Genomic DNA, 8,265 nt, shown 5'->3' with positions numbered 1-8,265 from the left:
ACTTTCCCCTTTTTTGCTCTCCGTGTTTCGCCCCTCCCACTCCCTTAACCAACTCTGGCAAAATGATTGTCTAAACTCAGATATCCTCTCGATCTTGGCAAACAAAATGGTCTGTCTCTGAATCGAAGGCCCATCGTTCTATCTTAAGATAACGATGAAAAGTGAAAAAAAAATACTGAAGAAATTGAGCATCAACAGTGAAGTGTATCAGGATGTTCTTTGAGCGTTAATTACAGTAGACGGCTCAGTGTAGTCCGCCCCATTCTCTTAAAATCCGTCTAGTTCTCATCTCATCCAGCGCGATTGCAAACCACGACGTTTATCGCCCACCCTGGTATCCGGCGGCTCGCGGCTTCGCCGCTCGTCGCCCGCGTGCTTGGTTTTTCGTGCAGTAGTTTTAGAAACAAAAATAAGAGACTGCTCGCAGTCTATAATCACAGTGATATCAGTCTAAATGATGACGATCACCCAAGGGGGAGTACTCAACAAATGTTTACACGGGGAGGCTCTGCCCCGAGGTCAAACCTCTTACCTTTTACATATCATTTTTCACGACAAAGGTACCCCTTTTGTATTCCTTCTTTTGACAAATGGTACCCCTTTCACATATAAAATTGAAGGCAAGGCTGATCGGACATACCTTGTTTAAAACTTTGCATTCCTTTTAACTTCCGTAAATGCACTGTCTGTTCACAAAAATAGAACGTTTAATGGACTTTATAAAGCCAGAAAACTCATCTGGTAGTCCTTTTGGGCCCTTTCACAGACCAAAATGACCGATTTCCCTCCCCTTTTAAGTATTTCAACGAGTAAAATCTCCACCCTTTCATATGCCTGGAGCCTGATTAATGTACCCCTTTCGGGCGGAGCCTCCCCGTATAGGCCATCATAGAGAATATCCCCCCTCCTCTCCCCTCTAGCCTGCGAACGGCAGACGTTTCTCCTCGCTCATCGCCGCTGAGGGACCGTTTCCTCCTCGTGAAACGTCCCTCAGCGGTGATGAGCGAGGAAGAAACGTCTGCCGTTCGCAGGCTACTCCCCCCGGGAACGACCAGGGGCACCCAACGGGAAATTTTGAGAAAAAGACCTAAAAACAACAACAAAGCGTGAATAAAGTTTTCTGAGACTCTTTTAAGCATTTTCGGAGATTGCTGGAAAAAATTATCTGTTCCTCACTTCCAGCAAGACTGATGGAAGAGTTCCCAGCCAGCAACCTTACAACCTGCAACCTGACTTACTGGGAAGTTTCACAGGGCACAATTCAGATCTTGAGTGGTAAGTAACCCATACAAGTAACCCGTAGCAGCTATTCTAGACTTCAAATCCCCTCTGACACCCTGCATTATCTTTTTCCCAGCAACACTTTCCTTCCAAGGACTATTATTTCTTTCACATCTCCCAGCCAGCAAAAATGTGCCTGAATAACAGATATTTTGAGGAACAGATCCATTGGGTGCCCCTGAACGACCACTCGTTTAAAAGCTTTGACTCTCTGTTGGTAAACCAAGGACAGAAGGGACCACGTCTTGGCTAGAATAAATTTTCGTCAACTTGCTTTTTATTTTGTCTTTTTTCAAACAAAACCTTCGTTGTGGAGGGGGGGAGGGGGTGGAGTGTTGGCTAGACAAAATACACATTATTGTTCCATGGAAAAAAGACGGCGGATCAGACAAATCGCAAATGCAAGAGACCGCTTACTTGTGAGAAAGAGGTTAAAAAGGTATGTCCAAGTTTGCATGCAGTAGCAAAAATTGCGAAAAATTGGAGAAATCGAAATTTTTGCTAAAATTAATTAGGACAAGTGTTAGAGGAGGTAGAAGGGTGCCCAGCAAACACCACGACAACATATTTTAGATGTAATAGTAAAAATAATTGTTACATTGAAGTGAATGATGCTGTCAGCTGTGCTGTATAAATCCCGTTTCAGTTTTGAGCCTTGAGGTGATTTGAAGGGGACCTGACCACGCCCTATATCTTCCCGAATTCCATGCATTCCTTAGCAGATGACTCCCTCCGGAATATTTTTTTCGAAACTGTGAGGATTGACCAACAACTGGCCGCAATGTGGCCTAGCTACCGTTTTTTATTCTCTTGAAATACACAGCCAAACATAGCCCAAATTTGGTTAATTTAGCCTCCAGGAATACCTTAAGATGTAATGTGAATAAATAACTTTCACCAGCTGAAAGATACACTAATGATGTTGATCCCTTATTCAAAAACTCCTAGTTTAAAGAAGTCATAAAATGAAACTTGAAATACAATGGAATCTCATTAACATAACTCGAACCTTTAGATAACAAACAAACCTTTATTTAAAGATTGGCTGCGATGGTTTTTGCGTGTAGATATGCTTTAATTGAGCGGAAAGGGAAAAGCCAAAATGGCACGTAAAGCAGGAACTTTTCGGACTTACAACAAATTTGGTAAACTCGGCAAACGGTTCTGTTTTAAGTGATCATGAACACGATAAAAGTGAACATTAATATGACAAATAACTGTGATAAATCGCAAATAACGCTAAAAATCGTCAGACTTGCGATTTTTCGCAATTTTCGCAAATTTTGTTAAATCGACAACTCGCTCTGGACTTCAGCGATTATTAACATGACAAAGAACTGCGAAAAATTGTCAGACTTGCGATTTTTTGCAACACTCGAAAAATCGCAATTTTTGCTACTGCGTGCAAACCGAGTGGACATAAGTGAAAAAGAATGGAAAATCTTTAAACCGTCAGCCCCAAATAGTGGTCGTGGTCGTTTGCTGGAGGTTCCGATTGTAAGGCTTTGACTGGGAAAGTTCTACAAGTTTTGGCGTTTTAGATAGGTGATAGCCAGGGCGGATAAAGGTGGTCGCACATCATCCGGGTTCAACTGAAGAATTGACTGAAGTGACTTGATACCAAAGAACTGTCTTTGACAAAGTTTTAGAATCATCCTATAGTGTGTGGAATCAGCAGCGCGGGCCTTGTTTTATCATTTTTAAGCTATATCCATGTAGACTTCAATATTCCGTATCCTTAATATACTGAGTGGGGTCTTACTGAGAAAGTCCACTGAACCTACCTCGGCGTGCTCGTCTCCACTAGGGTTCGGGATCGACGAGGTTTTTCAGGAAGTCAAACTTCCTCCCTTGTACAGTTACCCCTGACGGCGTGTATGCATGATTGAGGTGGATACTACATGCATAGATCCAGAACCCGCCAAAACGAAACTAAAGATCGCGTAGGTCCCAGTTAGCAACAAAATGGCGTCGAGTGATACCGTCAGTGCAGTCTCCGATGCAGTAGAGTTATTGCTGTTTAGTAAAATCCAACTAGTGATGGTCTATTATCAATGCTGCGTTCTGATTGGTTTAGCCACTACTAGGCTATATGTTATAGCCCACTAGTAGCGAAAAGCGCCAGCTTTGAAAACCAAACCAATGGCGGCTGCATGGCGTTTTGCTAGCTAAAGTTGTTTTGTCTTGATATTTTTGACCAACTAGCTGGATTTTACTAAAATAATTTTATTCCTCTCGCCCTCATGGCTTCTGAGTCAATAGCCCATGAGGCCAAAACAGAGCCCATTCGGGCTCGAGGAATAATTGTTAAATATGTCACAGCACAGTGTCAAGAAGGGATAAAAAGGTATCATGTAAGGCTCAATAACAATACTTTTATACATTTTGGACTTGTTTTGTGTTCTATGCAAAAACTGATAATTTAGAAAAATTAGCAAAAACGAGCACAATTTTGATCATAATCTGGAAAAAAAATCTTGCACTGCCAGTGATGACCACAATCAATCAGTGGCACCCAACGACAATTTTTGGAAAATATCTGTTCGGAGGACGATTTGAGATCTAGAATTTTCGGAACATTTGTTGTAAAATTTGAAAGAGCTTTTACAATTTTTGTTGTAAAATTGTAAGAACGTCTGCGTGGGAGGCTAATTGAAAAACAGCAGGGACAACAGTAGAGTGGTGCCCGTTAACATGACCGTAGAATTAGAGGGACCGGGAAGGCCTGTGACCATCCAACAACTTTTTTTTTTTTTTTTTTTTTGGGGAGGGGGGGTGGGGTATAATTCAGAAGCGATAAGGAATACTACATTATTTACAGTCCCACGATTTTCGGGGCAAGAAAGAAGAGGGACCCTTCACCGTCTTAATCAGTGGCAGATCCAGACCTTCAGATAAGGGGGGCCCGGTCATCAAAAGTTTTTTTCGGCGTTTGGTCTACAAATAAGGGGGGCTAGCCCTGGATCCGCCACTGTTAATTCACGGGAAGACTTCCATGTAAAAAATGGGTGGGGATGCTTTCCGTCGTCTCATTTGCGCCATTTATTAAAGATTTTGGCGCCTGGTGATTTATGGTGCTCAATAAGCTCCTGATTATACTACACTAGGGGGGAGGGGGGGGGGGGAGGTGAAGAGGAAGAATGAGAAGACCTTTTATCTCTGCTGCTCCTTCACGAGAATATTTGTTACCGGGTATTTCATTATAACATCTCGAGATTTTTCGTTATATTTCAGTGCTATTCTATTATTCCTCTAAGGCCCCCGACTATTTTTAAAACGGACAACGGAATCACTGTGATAAACGGAAAATAGAAAGCAGAAGGAAAAAGAAAGAAGAACAGACCGAAAGCCCAGAAAGTCGTGCGTGCATGCAATGGAAGACGAGAGCTTGCTCACATATTGCGGAAAAACTAATCCACAGACGCATACATTAAACTTTCGCAATATGTCTGCCAGCGAAACAGCTGTCTTCATGTGTAAGATGTTAGTTAGTACTAAAACCAAAATAAAACTCGTCCCCAGGGATTTCCCAGGAATTTTAATTACCCGCTACCTTTTTTTGGAGAAAATACTCCTAGGGAGGAGGGGTTCGGTCACTTGGACAAAACCATAAAATTGCAAAACCTTTTTTTTAAAATCAGATTTATTTGCATGATCCCAGTAAACTGAAGATCATTTTCATATTAAACGCCCTGCACTTAACATTGCTTTGAAACAATAGCTTATTGGGGCAACCCGGAAGTATTGCATACTTCCAGAGCATTCTAAAACATCGTACCCGTCAGGGGGGGTTTCAGCTCTTCCTCCCCTCTCCCCCCCCTCGGATCAATGTTGAAAGCCTCAACCTCTGCCTCTGCCTGGACGTTACTGAGTACGAAGAGCGAAGCAACATTGCGTTTGGGGAGGGGCTAATATGTACTTGAAGCTGTTGATATGGAAAGTTAAGTTGTTTTAGCCTGCGTAGTTGGCGGGATGAGCGGTCGAGTGCGGAGCCGCGTAAAAGATTGAGAGCAAAGTCTCGAGGCCTCGCCGCTCGTTTTGCGTGCTCCGCCACCAAGAATTAAATTACGCCGGGCACAACAATCCCGCTAACTACTACGCAAGCTATATATGTTTGTTTTACAAGCTGGGGCGCAAAAACGAAAAAACTTTCTCATGTAGTTCTGTCCGCCGGAAATTGTAGCTGTGTTCTTGAGAAAGTAGCACCAAAAATTGCAGCCATTTGACCGGAATAAGACCGAAACGCGAGTTTTTATAGTTCCGACAAGCTCGAAAATAGACTCATCGAAGGAAAAAGGAGAGAGGATAAAACCGGAAAACGTCAGTGGTCACATAATTTCTTAGATTTCATGGTTTCTACAGTAAACTAAAAGTTAGCAGGTATCGCAAAGTTGTTCTCAGTGGTATTATTATTATACACATTTATTTATGAATTGATGCTTTTATTATTTTTAGGACTGTCTCTTCTCTAATCTCCTAACAAGACGTGCAAATGATGCCGATATCCTAAAAGTGTATTGATACAGTAGAACGTCGATAACTCGGACTCAGCGGATAACTCGAACTCAGCAAATAACTCGAGCTCGCCCCGCTAACTGGAACTAATTCCAATCCCTTAGATTTCACAACACTTTTCAGTAATTTTTTACTCGCCTACTTCGAACTCTGATAACTCAAATTCCCCGCTATAACTCGAACTAAGTTTCCTTTCCGAGTGATCAAAAATTCACTGAAATTAACCCCGGTAACTCGAATTCCTGGTTCTTGTAACTCCACTCGGCCACCCCATTAGCTGTCTCGGAGCTCTTCTTGTTGTATAATAAGGGTAAAAACACTAAATCTGAACTCTGGTCAACACTACAGCAATTTGATTTTAATTGGTGCAACCAGAGAAAATGAGATCATTCTCTCTTGGTGCAACGAAAAGATCACTTTTTATCATTAAAAAATGCCTAATCACGTTACGTTTTTGACCTAGGTTTTGGTGAAATTATAAGTTACACTTGCACTGCACTCGCTCAAGTGCTGAAAAATCAGTAACAATCAATTTTAACCTGGCAAATTGAATTTTGCAATCGACCCCGATGACTCAAACCCTCGCTAACTTAGGCTACAAAACAGTCCGTATTTTTGCGAATTCAAGTACGCGAGAGCAGTCAAACATAACAGGGGCACCCAACGAGAATGTAGTTCAAAACCACTTAAACATAGCATTGTTAAACGTATTTTAGTATTTAAACGGTAGATATAGGCATATTTTTATCCCCTAAAATTTTTTCACCTGTTCGGATTTCCTAGCTGAAGGTCTAGTGATCCGAAAATTATAGGGATCAAAACTTACCTTTTCGAAAATTTCAGCCAGAAAAAGACTCCCGAAAATTCTTGTTGACCTTTTAAGGGAAAAAATCCGTTAAAAATGGGCAATTATAGTAGTTTTTAGATGTTCGAAATCCTAGGAGAGGCAGGCAAGCGAAAAATTTTACAACAAATGTTCCGAAAATTCTAGATCTCAAATCGTCTTCCGAACAGATATTTTCCGAAAAATGTCGTTGGGTGCCCCTGACATAAGGTCTGGAACGAGGCTGAAAACAGAGAGCGAGACTGATTTTTTTCTCTCGCCTCACGCACCCTACCGTGAGGCTAGCGCGCGCGCTGTACCGATTTCTTTACTGATTTTGACAAAAAAACCCGACTGTTTTGCAGTCTATCGCTAACTCGAACTGTTTTTCGTTTCCCTTCTGAGTTCGAGTAACCGGGGTTCTATATTACTTTCAGTCTTAGTGATAAGTTAAATAGTTTACCACTTTCTAGAAGCAAGTTTGAATTATTCGATCCTGTTACAAACACTTAAAAAAAATCGTTCTATAAGACGCTGAAAAGTTCTCGAAGGAAACGGGTTGAAGACTCCGCCGACATAATATGCATGGCAAGATGCACTATTTCGTGTAAAGTGTCACTCGCTATTTATTTACGCTGCACTGGCTTCTATCTCAAATCACTGTCAAATCGGGTGTACGTAAAGGAACCCCTCCGCCCACAGAGCAAAATTGTAAGCACGTGTATTTTCCGCTGAGGGTTAATTCCTTTGTCATTTGAAAAACCGCCTCTCTAATGGCTATTGTAGTTGTATATTACAACAGCCAATATTCCAACAAAACAGCTAATGAGCAAGAGAGCCACAAAGGGCCGATTTGTGGGGGGTATTTTGAGGTTTACTGTGCGAGTAACTTTATTCTTATGTTTTGACCAGCTAAATGTTATAAATGCCGGTCAATTTGTTTTCAAATTTCAACACAGATCTTTGCTTTATAGATAAGTTAATAAATTTTGCCCTTCGGTAGACAAGTAGCCTGTCCATGAATCGGACGTTTTTCTTTATTTTTCTTTCGAAAATTCGATAGCGCTAAAGACCCTGCAAAGTGCCAGCGAGCTCGAGAACGAGTGCCCCTTTCCTCAACCCAACGGCCCTTGCGTTTGGGGTGGTCTATTAATACCCGGAGTTTTATACATACGCGCGTTCGACAAGTCTAAAGATAAAATAGAGCTGTGAACAAGCTGTAGTATGCATGTATACGATGACTGCACCTGTTAGGAATGACGATGTGGGATTAATTAACGCCTAAATAACAATAGCACGATAATCAGCACAGGCAGCACAGGCGAGTAAAACTATAAAGTGACATCCGGAACTCAAAGAAAATTTATTTTAAAATCGTCGTTCAATATTTACTGAACTGCGTGCTTACAACAACCCAATAAGCTCTAATTTAGTTCGTCTAGTTGGCACGCACTCGAAATTTATGTTATGCTGATGTTCCCTTACAATCTAACAGCTGATTAAAGCTGAGGCCGGAGATCCCGTCACGTTTTTGTTTACTAATTGAAGATCGAAAATGAACGATAATACTAAGTCCTTATATATTTTCAAGATTTCGGGGTTAACGAATTGTCATATTTATATAAGAACTGCATCGGTTCGTCGAG

General features: G+C 41.5%; 1 protein-coding gene across 1 annotated transcript in view; it reads right to left on the bottom strand.

Moving 5' to 3' along the window:
- Positions 1-8,265, bottom strand: part of LOC140945339 (uncharacterized) — a 554,440-nt gene that overhangs the window by 347,307 nt on the left and 198,868 nt on the right. The window lies entirely within an intron of this gene.

This window comes from Porites lutea, chromosome 8 (assembly GCF_958299795.1).
Source record: "Porites lutea chromosome 8, jaPorLute2.1, whole genome shotgun sequence".
In the NCBI taxonomy this organism is placed as follows: Eukaryota; Metazoa; Cnidaria; class Anthozoa; order Scleractinia; family Poritidae; genus Porites; species Porites lutea.
This window is presented reverse-complemented; position numbering and strand designations above follow the sequence as displayed.